The 16,405-nt window shown below is 36.1% G+C and overlaps 1 long non-coding RNA gene and 1 pseudogene across 1 annotated transcript; one reads left to right on the top strand and one right to left on the bottom strand.

Moving 5' to 3' along the window:
- Positions 1-10,048: 10,048 nt before the first annotated feature.
- LOC122589559 lies at positions 10,049-16,082 on the bottom strand (annotated as a pseudogene).
- Positions 13,072-14,253, top strand: LOC122589560. The gene is made up of 3 exons (XR_006322285.1): positions 13,072-13,169; positions 13,494-13,613; positions 13,897-14,253. It is a non-coding gene; the product is annotated as an uncharacterized LOC122589560 (long non-coding RNA).
- Positions 16,083-16,405: the final 323 nt, after the last annotated feature.

Raw genomic sequence — 16,405 nt, 5'->3', positions numbered from 1 at the left:
TCTTCAACCAATAGTGTCTGACTTTGTCTTGTATCTTCATGAATCCACCAATCACCTGAAGTCTTTCATATCAAATCTCCCCCTCAAGGTAAGCATCTCTAAAATAATAGAGAACCACTTAATCTGCAACCTCTTCACTAGTCACCGGATTAATCATCTCTACATCATTGGCATTAAATAAAGGTTTGATTTTCAATTACTCGGCTGCAAATGATTAACTTTATCACAAAAGCTTTTCGACAAAATCCCAAACACATGTTAAGCAAAGATCATGAACAGTTTACTCGGATTTTCAATCACGATCTTCAATCTTCATCTGATTCATTTGAATCACCTAATCTTAAATCAGGCGCCTTTGATCCAAAAACTAGGTCGGACACATGTCACTCAGATTCAAAACCAAAAAGATACCATGACTAAACCCTGTTGAAACACCATGATCTTCATTGCTACGAACATCCAATAATTTTGCATAGAAAACATGGAAGCTTTGATTTTTTATCCCCCCCTTTTCTCTACAAAATTCTTAAAACAACCTATATGTTTATTTTTATTTTTTTTGTACAACACATCTCTCTTCTTCATCCCACAGTGTTCACATGTGCAAACAAGAGATAACACAGTAGCTCCTTGCCAAAACAACATCATGACACAATTGTTCACATATACAATCAAGAGGCAACCCAGTAGCTCATTGACAGAACAACATCATGACACGGTTCATATAACTAGTAGCTCCTTGTTACAACAACCTTTTTTCTTGGTATTGAATTCCCTCTAAGATTACACGGAATCTTCTATGAAGGATAGACCTCTAGCCGTCATTGATTCGAGTTGTCTAAAATTGGAACCTAAAGTTGATCAAGTTTTCAAGTCTAATGCTTTATTACAGAAATCGAACCAAAACTCAAGGAGTTTACAAGTTCAATATTCCAACAAGTTTAGACCAAAACTAAATCAAGATTACAAGTTCTTGACAATTCGAAAAGTGATTAATCAGAATCTAAAGTTGATCAAGTTTACAAGTCCAAAACTCGATTAACAGATATCAAAACTAAACTCAAAAGAGTTCACAAGTTCAATATTCAGACAAGTTTAGAACCTAAACATAATCAAGATTGTAAATTCTAAAAAGACCAATCACTTGAAGCACAAAATCTGATTATATAGTCGAACAGGAAAAAAAGGACGAGCTTCAGAAAAGGTCGAGATCGAGCTCCAGAAAGGTCGAGGTCGAGCTCCAGATCTTAGGGAGGTCGAGCTCGAGCTTGGTCAAGGTCGAGCTCCAACTGTGGTCGAGGTCAAGTGTTGTTTCCATAACCATTGGAAAGTAGACTCATTTACAAATTCGTGGCCACTTGAATCGTCAAAAACGGAGTTACGGTTTGAAAGTTATGGCCAAAACAAAGTCAGGACGATTTTCAGCAATCGAGCTCGAGTGGTCGAGATTGGATAGGTCGAGCTCGAGTGGTCGAGCTTGACTAGGTTGAGTTTGACTAGGTCGATCTTGACTAGGTCGAGCTTGACTAGGTCGAGCTCCAGACTTGGTCGAGTTTGACTAGGTTGAGCTTGACTAGGTCAAGTTTGACTAGGTCGAGCTCCAGACGAGGTCGAGGTCGAGCTTGAGAGGTCGAGGTCGAGCTTGATAGGTCGAGCTTGACTAGGTCGAGCTCGAGTAGAGCGTGAGAGTCTTGACTAAAATGAAAACCTTGGAGAATCGAGTGTAAACACTTTAATCGTTGTTGAAACCTTAACCCCGAACCAAAAGAATACCTTTAGTGGCTCTGATACCAATTGAAATTCCCTCTGCCACCGAATCACACGAGATTAAGTATCTAATGTATAAGTGCGGAAAATCTTATACACTAGCAATCAACACAATATATGAAACATGAACACGAATATGAATAAACTGGAACCGTATATTACTTCAGTAAATACTATTACAAGTAAATACCAAGTTCCTAAACATGAGAATACAAAAACACAATATCCAGAAGATCCTCTTGAACATAAGGATTAATCTTCTATTTATACTAAAACTAATGGACTTAAACGGACCTAGAATATCATGGACCAAAGCCCACACAACTTTGACCAAGTCAAAGATCGAGCTCGACCTAGTCAACTGGTCGAGCTTGACTTGGTCAACAGTCAAGGTTGACTTTATTAAACAAATGATTAACATTCGACTTTACATAAACTAAAGATTCAAACTACATTTCACGAATGTCGTTGTCACTAGGAAATGCACCGACAATATGCATTTAAAAGAAAGACGTGGAAGACTTTGTAATGTAAAGCAATGCTAATATTACAAACAAATTTGTCCTGTGATTTGTTTCATTTTACATATATGAAACCCGAGGTCATATTTAATATACACGACAATATTAAACAAATATAATGTACGCAATGTACACGAAGCATACAATTGTGGTGTCTATCTCTTCCATTTGAATGAAATTTAGTTTTATCATCACTAGCTTTTTAAGATATTATATGTGCCTCAACATATTGTATATGAGATTCCTATACTCGTACTTGGTAACATGTTACATGTTGTAGTGCATAATTTCATATTCCTATGTAATCATATTAGATGTTTCGTTAAAATTTTTGATATTGCTTAGTTTTATGTTGAGATAAAACATATAAGTGGATAAGGTTTGACCAATCTGAATTAACTAAGGAGGACGATTTTTTTTAGTTAGATTTATGACACCTTATCAGGACATGGTCGCAAGTACGAGCACGGCTATTGAGTATTGATTCGTCGACGTTATTTATCCTGATCGAGTACCTAGGTTATTGGCCCATGGTCACACACTCACACCTAGTTATAAATTGCTCGTATAAAAGTTTATTAAAAGAAGCCTAATTTGTTTTTACTGGATGATACAAGGGGATTGGTTTACTGCAGATATGTTGTTGTTGGAATTGAAGAATTATGATATAGTTTTGGGTGTTCAGTGGCTAGCAACTCTTAATGATATAGTGTGGAATTTTAAGAATCTGAAAATGAAGTTTGTTTTGGGAGACAAACAGTTTGAACTTAAAGGAGTGTGTAAGCAAGGGGTTAGTTTGTGCTCCATGGAAAAATTACACAGTATGCTTAGTCATACAGGGGTAGTACAGGCTGAATTAGTAACCTTGGCATTACCTAATGGTGAAAATACAATGTGTCAACCTTTGCTTCAAGGATGTCAAACTGATAAGCAATTAGAAAGGTTATTAACCAGGTTTGATGACATCTTTGAAGTGCCAAAAGGATTGCCACCAAGTAGGAGTTGTGATCATAAAATTGTGCTGAAGGATGATAATGTTAACCTCAATCTCAAATCATATAGATATCCTAAGACACAAAAGGATGTTATAGAAGGATTGACCCAAGAGTTATTGGATACTTGAGTTATTAGGCATAGTAGTAGCCCATTTGCAGCTCCAGTGGTTCTGGTAAAGAAGAAGGACGATACTTGGAGAATGTGCATTGATTACAGATAATTAAATGCAGCCACAATTAAGGATGTTTACCCCATTCCATCGAGTGAGGAGCTTTTAGATGAGTTACAGGTGCTACCATCTTCTCAAAATTAGATTTAAGGTCAGTGTATCACCAAATAAGGATGTGTGAGCCTGACATTTATAAGACAACCTTTAAGACACATGCTGGTCATTTTGAGTTCTTAGTGATTCCATTTGGCCTCACTAATGCCCCAGCCACCTTCCGGTCTTTAATTAATAATGTGTTCAAACCCTTATTAAAGAGAAGCACCTTGGTATTTTTTTGATAATATATTGGTCTATAGCAAATCTTGATCACAACATATGAAGGATTTGGAGTTGGTTTTATCTATTATGAGGGATAATGACTTAAAAGCAAAGAAATCCAAGTGTGCATTTAATTTGCAGGGCAGAAAATTGAGTATTTGGGTCACATTATTGATGAGGAAGGGGTTGCAACTGATCCAAACAAAATCAAAGTTGTTGTGGATTGGCCTGCCCCAAAGAATGTGAAGCAGTTAAGAGGGTTTTTAGGGTTAGCAGGCTATTATAGGAGGTTTATAAGGAACTTCGGAATAATTGCCAAACCTCTCACAGAATTAACCAAAAAGAATATTTTTTCTTGGAATTCTGGAGCTGAAGAGGCTTTTGTGTAGCTTAAGGAAGCATTAAGTAATCCACCAGTGTTGAGTTTACCAGATTTTTCAAAGGTGTTTGTGATAGAAACAGATGCTTCTAGCAAGGGTTTAGGAGCAGTGTTGATACAAGACAAACACCCAATTGCCTTCATGAGTAAAGCCAGGCAACAGAGTTGGTCTGTTTATGAGAAAGAGCTCTTACCAATTCTTATGGCAGTTAAACAATGGCATCATTACTTGATAAACAACCATTTCATTATTCAGACCGATCACCATAGCTTGAAATATCTCACTAAGCAGTCCATTGTGACACCTTTGCAACAAAAGTGGTTGTCACAATTGATGAAATATGACTTTGAAATTACTTACAAGAAGGGAATTGATAATGTAGTGGCTGCTGGCTTATCCAGAATCCATGCGCTTTCTTTATTTCAAATGTGTATTAGCACATTGGATCCTTTATTATTGGAAAGAATTAAAGCATCTTGGCTGCAAGATTTGGAGGTTCAAAAAGTTTTTGAGACCTTGCAATAAGGAGGTACTGTGCCACATAAGTCTTGGGATGGACAGTTGTTAAAAAGGAAGGGAAAAATTGTGGTTGGCAAGGTAACTGAGTTAGGACAAGATATCATTTCTTTGTTTCATGCTTCTGCAATAGGAGGTTGATGTGACCAATTTATACCTATTGCCCACATCATTATTGGCCGTTTTATTAAGTGTTTTAAGTCGCTTTTGTGTGCATTTGGCGCGTTTATGGTGTTTGTTAGTGTTTTCAGGCTCTAAACAGGTTACGTGTCAATTTGATGTGATTTCGGATTATTTTAAGGCCTAGAAGTTGATTCAAGAGATCGAGAGTTGTTCAAGTGGAAAAGATAGAAAAATTTAGCAAGTTTTTAAGATTAAAGAAGTGTGCTGGACCAAAGGTAGACTGCGCCGCAGTGGAGGTGGCCAAGGCCCACTGCGCCGTAGTCATACAAGGTGAAAACGAGCCCAGGTCAAAGGATAGCCACTGCGCCGCAGTGGGGGAAACAAGGCCCACTGCGCCGCAGTGGACCTCAAGATCAAGCGTGCAAGTCAGTTAATTGCCACTGTGCCGCAGTGGGGGCATCACTCGCTCACTGCTCCGTAGTGAGAGCACGAGGCTGAAGGGTTTTGGCAGCTTTTTGCATCAGATTTTTGGAGGGTATAAATAGAGAAAAAAACCTAATTTCCATGATTATTTAAAGTCTTTCTAAGAGCTGCTCTACAAGGGATATTACAAGGATCAAAGGCTTGATTTTCATCCTCCAATTCATTGAAGATTCACGGGCACCCACTTAGATCGTATCTAAATTATTGTCTTGCAATTTTACTTTTCAAGAACGATTGGTACATCATGTTCTTCCTTTATTTTGATTGTTATTTTCAATTAATCATGTGTGGCTAAACATTCAATCATCCACCTTGATGAAACTAGACGAATGCTGTGATTTCTATATGTTTTAATTCAAGAGTTGTTTTCAATTGTCGTTGTGCCGAGATCTTGATGATTTAATTCCTTTTAATACATTATTATGATATTGGTGGCATGTGTGTTATTCGTTAGTGGTACTAGGGTTGGATGCATATGTGACTTTCAAATGATTGTTTGTCTATGAGCAATTATCACTAGTTCATGGTATGATAGTGAATATCATTTTAATAAAAGGAGTCATTTTGTCAACGTGTTTTATAATGGTTGGTAGTACCACGTTATTTTTACATAGGTACAATTGTTAATTCGATAGTCAAACAAACTAATTGTTGGTAAGGTTGTCTAGGCATTGGTGGTACCGGCTTGGGTAATTTAACTAGCAACTTAGGTGATCGGGTAATTTGCTCACGGTTGGTGGTACCACGTGAGCACCTTAATCCTTTTACGATTATCTTTTCAACTCAAATGAATTTGTTCTTAATTGAATGAAATCATGTTTGAAGTCTAGTGAATTTAAGGTGGATGATCTTTATTAATAATGTCTGAAACTTTTCTTTACTTTTATATGTCATGTCTTTTAAAATTACTTTAATTTAATTGTCCAAGTGAGATTTTAAGCAACACCCTGTTTTCCAAACCATTTTACTAAACAACTAGTTCAAACCAATCCCCGAGAATGAATACGGACTTATCTCTTAACTATATTGCATACGAATGGGTCCGCTGCCCGATAGTGTGTAGTAGTGAGTTTTTGGATATTTCTAGTTTATAATTTTTGAACCTGATTTAGCACATCAGAGGTCATTCAGGGGTGGTGCCTACTCAGGTCAAAATTTCTGACCTATTTTATTGGAAGGGGTGTGCTAAAGATGTTAAGAAATTTGTGAAAGAATGCAACATTTGTCAAAGATAAAAATATGAGCTGGTTCCTTATCCTGGATTATTGCAGCCACTCCCAGTTCCTTAGTCCATTTTCACTGACATTTCTATGGACTTCATCTCTGGGTTACCAAAAATTCAAGGCAAAGATACTATTTTTGTGGTAGTAGACAGATTGACAAAGTTTGGTCACTTTATACTTCTAAGTCACCCATTTTCAGCTGCTACTGTGGCCAAGGCTTTCATGGACAATGTGTTCAAGATACATGGTGCTCCTAACACTATTGTATCTGATAGGGATCCCATCTTTGTTAGCAACTTTTGGAAGGAATTTATGAGGTTGCAGGGTATACACTTAGCCATGTCCTCTGCCTACCATCCTCAATCAGATGGTTAAACAGAGGTGTTGAATAGGTGTTTAGAAGCTTATTTGTGGGCAATGTGGATTGATTCCCATAATGATTGGGTAAAATGGGTCTCATTAGCTCAGTGGTGGTACAATACTAGTTGGCACTCAACTATTAAAATGTCTCCATATGAAGCCTTGTTTGGAATTAAGCCACCTACTCATATTCCATTTATTCCTAAAGAGACTGCATTGGCTTCAGTTGAGGAGGTGCACAGGCAGAGAGAGGGTATGATTCAAAGGCTTAAACAACATTTGGCAGAAAGAAATCAGATGAAGCAGTCTGCAAATCACCATCGAACTGAAAGGGAGTTAACACCAGGGGATTGGGTGTTTGTTAAATTGCACCCTTTTGCTCAACAATCTTTGAAGTCTCACCGTAACAGGAAGCTATCTGCCAAATATTTTGGTCCCTACTTGGTGCTGGAAAAGATTGATGCGGTGGCCTATAAGCTTGATTTACCAGCCTCTGCCCAAATTCATCATACATTCCATGTTTCTCTGCTCAAATTGGCTCATGGTCCCTCAGTTCATATTGCACCTCTACCTCAGGGTCCAAGGTTCATACTTTCTCCAAGAGCAGTGGTGGATAGAAGAGTGGTAAAATGAGGGTCAAGGTCTGCTTTGCAGGTCTTGATTCATTGGAATGAGTTGTCTTTGGAGGAGGCTTCTTGGGAGTATGTGGATGATTTGAAATGTCGTTTCCCTGGTTTTGATTTTTTAGGGCAAAAATCCTTATGGGGGGGGGGGGGGGGGGGCGTTTGTTACGTATAATATGAGTTTTGTTTTAGTTTTGGGTTTGATATGTAATATACAAATAAGTCAGGGGGTGTTTGTGTCTGTTTTTGAATAAATTTTGTTTGGACGGTTATTTTGGCCAGTCAATGAGTCAAAGTTGTATATATATGTGATTATCATATCAATAAACTCAATTTGTGTGATAAATCAATTTCTTCTTATTCTCCAACTCAAATTCTCTGTATCATCATTTGAGCTTAGTGTACAACTAATGTTGACATAAAAAGACTTCTGCATTAGTTTTCATGATTTGAATTAATACCAGATAAACTAATATTCAAAAGTGATATCAAGATTAGATATAGTATATATGATATCAGATGTATATATAGTTCCTTTATCTGGTTTTCTTATGCTGGTTATATCTTGTACATTGTACAAGGTAACACACAACGATCCCTACACAACACCTTTTAGCTATTCACAACAAATATATGTATTATAGGATTGTACTGTATAACTATATAATGCATCCAGTGTTGTGTATAACTAAAATGTGTTGTGTAATATTACTAATCCTGAGTTATATTGAGAGCTTGTAAACTATTGAATTGATACTTGACCATATCAAGATTAGTATAGTAGTTTGGTTGCATATACATTAGAACTTCAATTGAATTGGGACAGAAAGAGATACAATGTTTGCCAATTATTAAATCTGCGTAGTTGTCTTCAACACTTGTTGTTATGATGTTATCCATGAACACAAGTTTATAATTTTGAACCTTGCTATTAGACTTGAATTTATATATTTCAGGCGATCCAATATTGGATACGATACCTATTCATCTAGACATATTTCGTGGAGATTTGCAGCTCCTGAAGCTGCTTCTTGAAGGCTATGGACTTCCTTTTGGGAGAAGAAAATCATGTGATGATGGTTGCAAAGTCAGACGAATATCTTATCTAGCCATGTGAGTATAATGACCTGTATGTTCTTACGCCTAGCTTTATTTCGAAGATATTATAATACACTTGTAAATAGTAGCGTAAACTTTGTTATAAACATTATTAGTTTAACAATGATTTAGTCAACATATCTGCTCACTTAGCTCTAGAAAAGTTCTACTCAAACTTTGATGTACCAAACATACGAAACAAATGAAAGAAACATTTCAGAACATACATGTCAATAGAATGGAACACTTGGACTGATAGCTTTTAACTTTTTGCATCTCATGGGTTCTTGAATTTGGGTTTCTCGGAATTTTGCACACGCCTGTGTTTGTAGGTTCTAGAAATTTGCTTTGTTTGTAGATATATGGTAGTCAAAATTTGAAAGTTGATTTAATTTATTAATCGAATAAGGTGCTATTGTATCATACATGAGGAGAATATACCGAGTCAAAATTGATGGAACACATGAGGAATCAAGCTGTAAAATTGCTACAAATGGGGAAACTGATATGGAATTTTTGTACGTATAAATTTTCTGACCATATTTTTGGACAAAGAGAGAGACCATCATATTGCCTTATGGAGCACAAGTAATCGTACTGGACAGAGAGAATTAAGAGATTGGCTGTGGAAGTTTTGGATAGGGAAATCTGGACTAAGAGATGTATTATAGAAGGTATAGATTTTTTTCTTAACTTAACATGAAAGGTTGCCTTTTTATTACTATAAGGTGATAATTCGTATGGCATATATGCAGTGGAATGGCGGGGTGCTTGTATTGCATTAAATAACCATAAATGGTACACTTGCATAGTTGCTTGGAAGAACTATGACCCTTTCATAATATTTCTCTGCCCGCCTATTAGTAGAAGTTTCCAGTTGGCACAGGTAGGAATTCTGTAAGCCATTATGATATATACATGTTATTTGTTTATACGATGAAGAGTTTAGAGGCAGTTTTGTTGACGTGGATTCTATTCTTCCTCCAAGTTTCTAGTAATCCATTATGTGTGTGTATCGATTTGCATTCTGGGACTTATCGGATATTCAGTTCCATACCAGATACAACAAAACTGATTACTTGAGGGTAAATAAAGATTACCACTTTCTTACTGTTTCTAATCTGATAGAATTTCACCCCTGTATTACAGAATGTGTCGCCTACTTTTACAAATTTGTCAGATTTATTAACATTAAGCAGAAGTTCTCAATGCATAAACATCTAACTATTTGATTACCTTGAGTTCTTGACTTCAAAAGGCCGAAGCACATTCAAACACTATTTTTTGGTGTCCATTTGTTACAGCTGATTACTTGATTCTAATAACACAATAATCACTTTCAATTTTTCAAAATGCATATTCAAAATTCCCCCGTCACTTACTTCCATCTAATACGAGCATCTCTAACTCAAAAGTTTCAATGATACTGTTCCTAACAAGGGTATCTCAATAAATTGAGGACTCTTAAAAATGCTCTCTTTCACATTTTTAACAGGTATATCTTGTTCGTGGTCAAAAGCTATCTTTCATATATTTGACCCTACAGCTTGAGTTCTACAGTCTAATGCAGAAGTCGAATTGTTCTCTAAAAAATCACGTTCCTGATATTTTCGCAAGCGGGGTTGTTATTTTGGAGAATGGGTCATATAAAATTATTCCCTGGGATGGAAAGTGTACCTGATATAATTGCAAAAGGTCTAGGTTCATGTGATTTTGTGATGCATTATAGAGCACCTCACATAAATTTATGACAATAATTTTAAACACTTGATCATAACCATCACAGAAAGATCTCAATTTCATTTAAAATCACTCACTTGCAACTAACTGAATATGCATTCCAACCTTGTATTCGGTATTCCCGAGCGGCATCAACAGGATTAGCTGCCTTTATGATCCCACGACCCACAATGATGATATCACTGCCTCTTTCAGAAATTACCTAGAACGAAAAGTGCATTTGTGAGATCATTAATCCAGGACATACATGCAACAAAGAGATTTAAAGCATTTCAGGTAAAAATGTATACGAAAATTCAAGTTCCCAAAAGGATCCACCATTATATTATAAAGGGGTCTAAAATGTATATCAAAAGTTCACATTCCTAAAAGGATCCACCGTTATATTATAAAAGGGTGCTAAATGAATTTCAAATTCCCCTAAGGATCCACCATTGTACTACAAAGGTTACAACTGACAAAGACAACTACTTATCTACAAATGCTACTTGTCATTCAACTTTGATAAAACAGAATATGAATAACTTATAGAACGAGACAACGACATTCGATAAGACTTTAATGCAGAATCCTCTGCATGAAAGTATGTGTTCAAGTGTAATCTATTGCATGTATGGCTTCATATATACACTGTCACCGACCCCTTTCTTAAATTGTTGATATTTTATATGCAATTTAACATGTAGCTGTCAAAAATCGAATCTTAAGTACTAAAACCAAAACGCAACACTGATTCAAGGAGTTGTCTGGTGGGGTAGCAAGACTTAAGCCCTTGAATTATAAGAGCTGTCTAGGGATGCTTATATCAAGTCAATTGCATTTAATAGGTTGATACAGGATGCTTCTAATTTATTTAAACAGTCAAATAGAGTAAATTAAAAAGGTTGGCTAAAATGCAAAGCGGAAGAATAGCTAGAAGTCTTCTATTCTCATGAATTAAATTTCAAAGTAGACAACCTCCTACATCCCTTTTATTAAAAAGAGAGTTGATTACTATCGTAATATAGTTTTGTTACTCATAGTCAACTAAAACACTTCTACTTCAAACATCTGGGAAAAAGGTGTAAGACCAAGATAAATCGAACAAAACAGAACTTTAAGTTAACCCTATGGACCAATTTTCCCCAACAAGAGCATTTTGCTACTTGTAGGTCTCATGCTCACCGAAAAATGCTATTAACTTTGCATATGGACTTTGCAGGCTAGTTGGAACAAGATGCACTTCCTCTACAAGAGCGAAAGTCATAGAACTTACAGAATTTGGGGTATTATATTGCTGGCCTAAATCATCGCCACCTCTAACCAACTGAACTCCAGGGGTTGCATGAATAAAGGCAGGGTTAGATGGAGCCCTGGGCCATGAAGCTGGGTTAACCGAGATAAATCCAATCACAAAATCCGAATGATCTTCAGCAATTTTCACTGCTGCAGCAGTGTAATCTCCCTTGGCAAAGTTACCGGCAGAACTCATTTCTGCAAGCAGCAACAATCCCCTTCCACGAGGTAAACCCTACACCAATCAGAAGTACTAGAAATTTGTCAATCCCTTCTAATGTGGACATAAATGAAGAGATATGTAGATGCAAACCTTCAATTTCAACCCATCAACAATTCCGGGACCTGAGATAATGTGACAGTTAAACTATATCTGCCCACTCCAATATACGAATGATGCCTCTGCAAAAGTTGAAGAGATGGTTAGTTTTTGGCTGGTGATTTAACATTTTATTTTATAAATTATAGGGTAAAATGTGATCAGATATATTCAGCGAGTGGGAAGCTTTAAATCGATATGAAGGATTACTATTAAGTTACTTTTGTTACTCAGGGCATGGATGTACTCACCCTTCATATTGCATTGTTACCGTGTTGCCAATGTCAGCAAATTTACGATCTTCAAAGATAAGAAAATTATGTTTGTCTGCAATCTTGAGTAGATGCAAGGAGTGTCAGCAAAACCAAAGATAAAACAAAAATAAAATCATGATTTTAATTTACACATGAAATAATAAACAATGCCATTTCAAAAATAATCCATGAAGTAACCAAAAATTGTCAACAATGCCATGCATCTGAGTATATTATTATTACAAAGTTCAAATAGCATTTCAAAAACCAGGTTTACTGCACACTACTACACAAATCTAAATAGGACCCCCAAAATAGAACCCGCTTACTAGAAAGACCGGGACGTATTAAAGTCCCTCCTCAAATAGAACCCGGTTTGTTAAATGACCGTGTCATATTGAAAACCATTTCTCTTTTCATTGTAAACAAACAGGTCATATTATAATCACTCCGAAAAAAGAACCCGCAAGCCCAAATGGAACCCGGCTTACTAAATGTCCGTAACATATAAAAGTCACTCCCCAGTTTTGGATAGAATGAAGATGCAGAGGTGTTACATATCTTGACATTATATTACATATCAAAAGAATCAGAATGCATGAGTTATAACATCAGCACTACAGTTATGCAGTGTTACTCAAGAGCACCAGTTTTCCTAGAGGCGTTCTTAATTGAGTTTAAAAAGGTAACATCTCAAGGAGCAGCCTACCAATGTTGCTCACGGTGAGAACACACCTTTGACAGATCCGACATCAGGTGACTCTTATATAACAAGTATGAGCTGGAAAAGGTTAGAATTACAGTTTTGTATAAATATATACAACCTTTTATTAAATCCATAATTTATTCAATCTTACAGCAATAATGTTTATACATTGGTAGATTGAAAGCCCTTTTCGTCTAAAATTTTTGATTTTTTTGTAAGGATTTAGTGTGGGAGCCTGGGAGGTGAAATATCTACATCAACTTCTTTGGCGATACTTTCTTACAAACAACTATGGCATGTGAGTTGCTTCCTGTAAATCAGCTCAAGTTTTCTCTTAGTTAATTCTTTATGTTAAAATTGTAACAATATCATGTTTAAAAGAAGTGATTTAGAATGTTTTATGAATAAGAAATACTTTGAGTGATGTTCAACTTGTATGACCCATTCCATCCATTTGACCCGTGATTAACCCAAGATTCTAAAGTTGACCAAATTTTGAATAATTTATGATCAGTAGGCAATCTTTGATCTTTTCATATGACTGACTTACCTTAAAATACTAAATTAGTATACATTTTTTGTAGCTACTTCTAACCATGAAAATATGCAATTTGGATTTTAGATACCACAGTGAAGTCTATGCCAAAAGATCATAGTGGCAGAATCTCCAAGGAGTATCTGCGAGTAGGGCCCGATCATGTGGCTTCTTCAGTCGATTGCACCAGTTAGTGTTGTTTATCAGGTATGCTATGGCTAAACGTTCTACTTTTTTGGGTTTGTCAACACGCACAGAGACACTCATATATATTCGAGGTTCATTTAATAACTACAAAACTTTTAAATCATATGTTAGATCATATGTATATATTGTCTTAAGTTGGATTTAAAATAGAACCTGAAGTAGTTATTACGTATTGATGAGTAGTTCTTTCATACAATTCAAGGTACCTTAAGATCTCCAACGTTTTTACTTGTAATAATGACACTTGGTATTACTGTTGTTAAATCATATTAATCTGATGCAGGTAGGAGTTCCCAACAACCATTCTAGCAAGAATTCAGGTTCACATCTTAAACTACGTGGAATGAACGGAAGTGAAACGTTGAAGTACAAAACTTGTAGACGACCGGTTCGTGGAGGGATCAATTATGTTTAGCTAATGACTTGGTCCATTATTCTTGTATATCATATGATAATCTGAGATATTTTACTTTCAATACTTTGTTTAGGGTGATTTGGTTTATAATGCATTGTAGTGAATCTTTGTTTTTCTCTTTTTAAACTTGGAATCCTATGGTTGCTCTTAGTTGGCCTTATTGTATTTTCTTTTCCTCTCAATTAGGTATTGTAAACGAATTAGTTTGCTGTAATGTATATTTGATGGGTGAAGAAAGCTACATATATATATATATGTGTGTGTGTGTGTGTGTGTATAAAAGAAAAGCCAAAACTAAATTATAACCCGGTTGTGTTAAAGAGTGGGTTCTATAACTAATATCAGGAGAGGCAGGCTCTATTTCATCAGAAAAACCGTGTCCTATTAGGCAATCACAACTTGGTTGATGTTTAAAAGGACTCGGCGGGTTCTATTATCACCTCAAATAGGACTCCCTCGCATAAGACACGGTTGGGAAGCGGGTTCTAATTAAGTTTTTAAACGGGACATATTAAGATGTCTGTAGTAGTGGCATTTGATTATTCAATATCACATAATCATCTTCAAAATGCCCTTACAAGATCAAAAGTTTAGAAGCTTGGATCCAAAAGTTTAGAAACTTCAAGAGTTTAGAAGTATACCGCACGAAGCTTGGATCCAAAATCAGCGGTGAAATCAGGCAGTATGTCTACATGAGTCTTTAACATACAAATCTCCGGTCCAATCTGTAAAAGAAAATAAACAGAGAAACCAATATTAAGCGGATTGACCAGGAATACTAATCAGATAAACCACTTAGAAAATACAAAAAAAAATATTTCATTTTTATTGAAAGGCAACACACTCATTATCATTCACTTGTTGGTTGGTGGACTAACTCACATACCGCTAATCATAAGCCCTTTAGTCTATAGAAAACTAACGAACAAAAGAGTGGATAAAAACGCCATTCGTGTATTGTTAAATGGATTCAATTCACATAAACCGACATGTTGTCTTTTTCCTTGTAACATCCTATCTACTTGTCATCAATGAAAACAATAAATCAAATCATCTAGACAACAATAACCAATACTATAAAAAAAATCACAAACAATAAATCAAAAAGATAAGCAATAATATAAAATGACACACCTTATCAGCAAGTGCTAACAGCTCGGAAGCAGTGTTAACGTCAGCCGAAAGACACAAATTACTTTCCTTGTTTACCATAATCTCAAACAACCTTTTCCCAGTTGGATTCTTAGCCAACTCAGCCTACGAAACCTTTTTCCCGACATTTTTCCCGACCGAACCACCGACATATTATTCTCATCTAAAAACTTCAACACCATAGCTTCAGTTTCCTCACTAACCCTCCCTTTAATTCTCAAAACCCGAACCATATCCGTCAACTTAATCATAGAACGAAGGGTAATCCCATTGGCTTCAAGATTCGCCCGACCACCTTGTTCTCTGTCAATCAAGACAACAACGTCAGTAACCTTAAGTCCAGCCGCACGTAACGGTGCGGCTGTTTCAAGAACAGAGGTCCCACTAGTGACTAAATCCTCAACAATTAAGCAAGTTTGATTAGCTTGAAATGCTCCTTCGATAGCTTTGGAAGTGCCGTAATCTTTGATTTCTTTGCGACGCATTAACATTGGGGTGTTTCAAGTGGTGGAGATGACTGTTGCTATTGGGAGAGCAGTGTAAGGTACGCCGCAGATGACGTCATAGGTAGTTGTTGATGGAAGAGATGAAATGATTGCGTCGGAAATGAGACGGAGGAGTTTTGGGTGTGAGACGATTAGACGGAGGTCGATGTATATTGGTGATGAGATTCCTGATTTTAATTTGAAGTTGCCGAATTTTACGGCTGAGATTTCGTGGAGTTGGAGGATTACTGACTCCACTGATGACATTCTTTTTTTTTTTTGTCTACTAAATAAACCCTATAGTTATATAAAGAACGAAATAGGAAACAAGAAAAAAACAGTTGGTTCGAATAAACGAAATGAAAAAAGAAAGAGAAAATCTGTTAAAATGTGATATGGTTGTCCACAATTTTGTCTACTAAACCCTGGGGTGGTGGCGTCGGCTGAACATAAAGTTGCAGAGTTTTCAAAAAAGGAAGATGACACAATTTTCAATAGTTGTCCACTTTAGTCCTTTTCTATGTCTAAAATTTCAGTTTAATCCTTAAACTTTTAATTTTGTTTATCAATAGAATAAAATGCATAATACTATTACGACCACATAATACATATTGGTTTGAATTTCATTACTTATCAATATATTAGTTTAAGGGTAAATGTTAGGTAAAACATGTGGTACCTATCTTAGGTAAAGTAGGAGGGATTATGAAAATTTAGGGGGGCTATGTATGTTTATCAAA

Source organism: Erigeron canadensis, chromosome 2, assembly GCF_010389155.1.
Source record: "Erigeron canadensis isolate Cc75 chromosome 2, C_canadensis_v1, whole genome shotgun sequence".
Classification (NCBI taxonomy): Eukaryota; Viridiplantae; Streptophyta; class Magnoliopsida; order Asterales; family Asteraceae; genus Erigeron; species Erigeron canadensis.
Note: the sequence above shows the minus strand (reverse complement) of the source record. Positions and strands in the feature narration are given on the sequence as shown.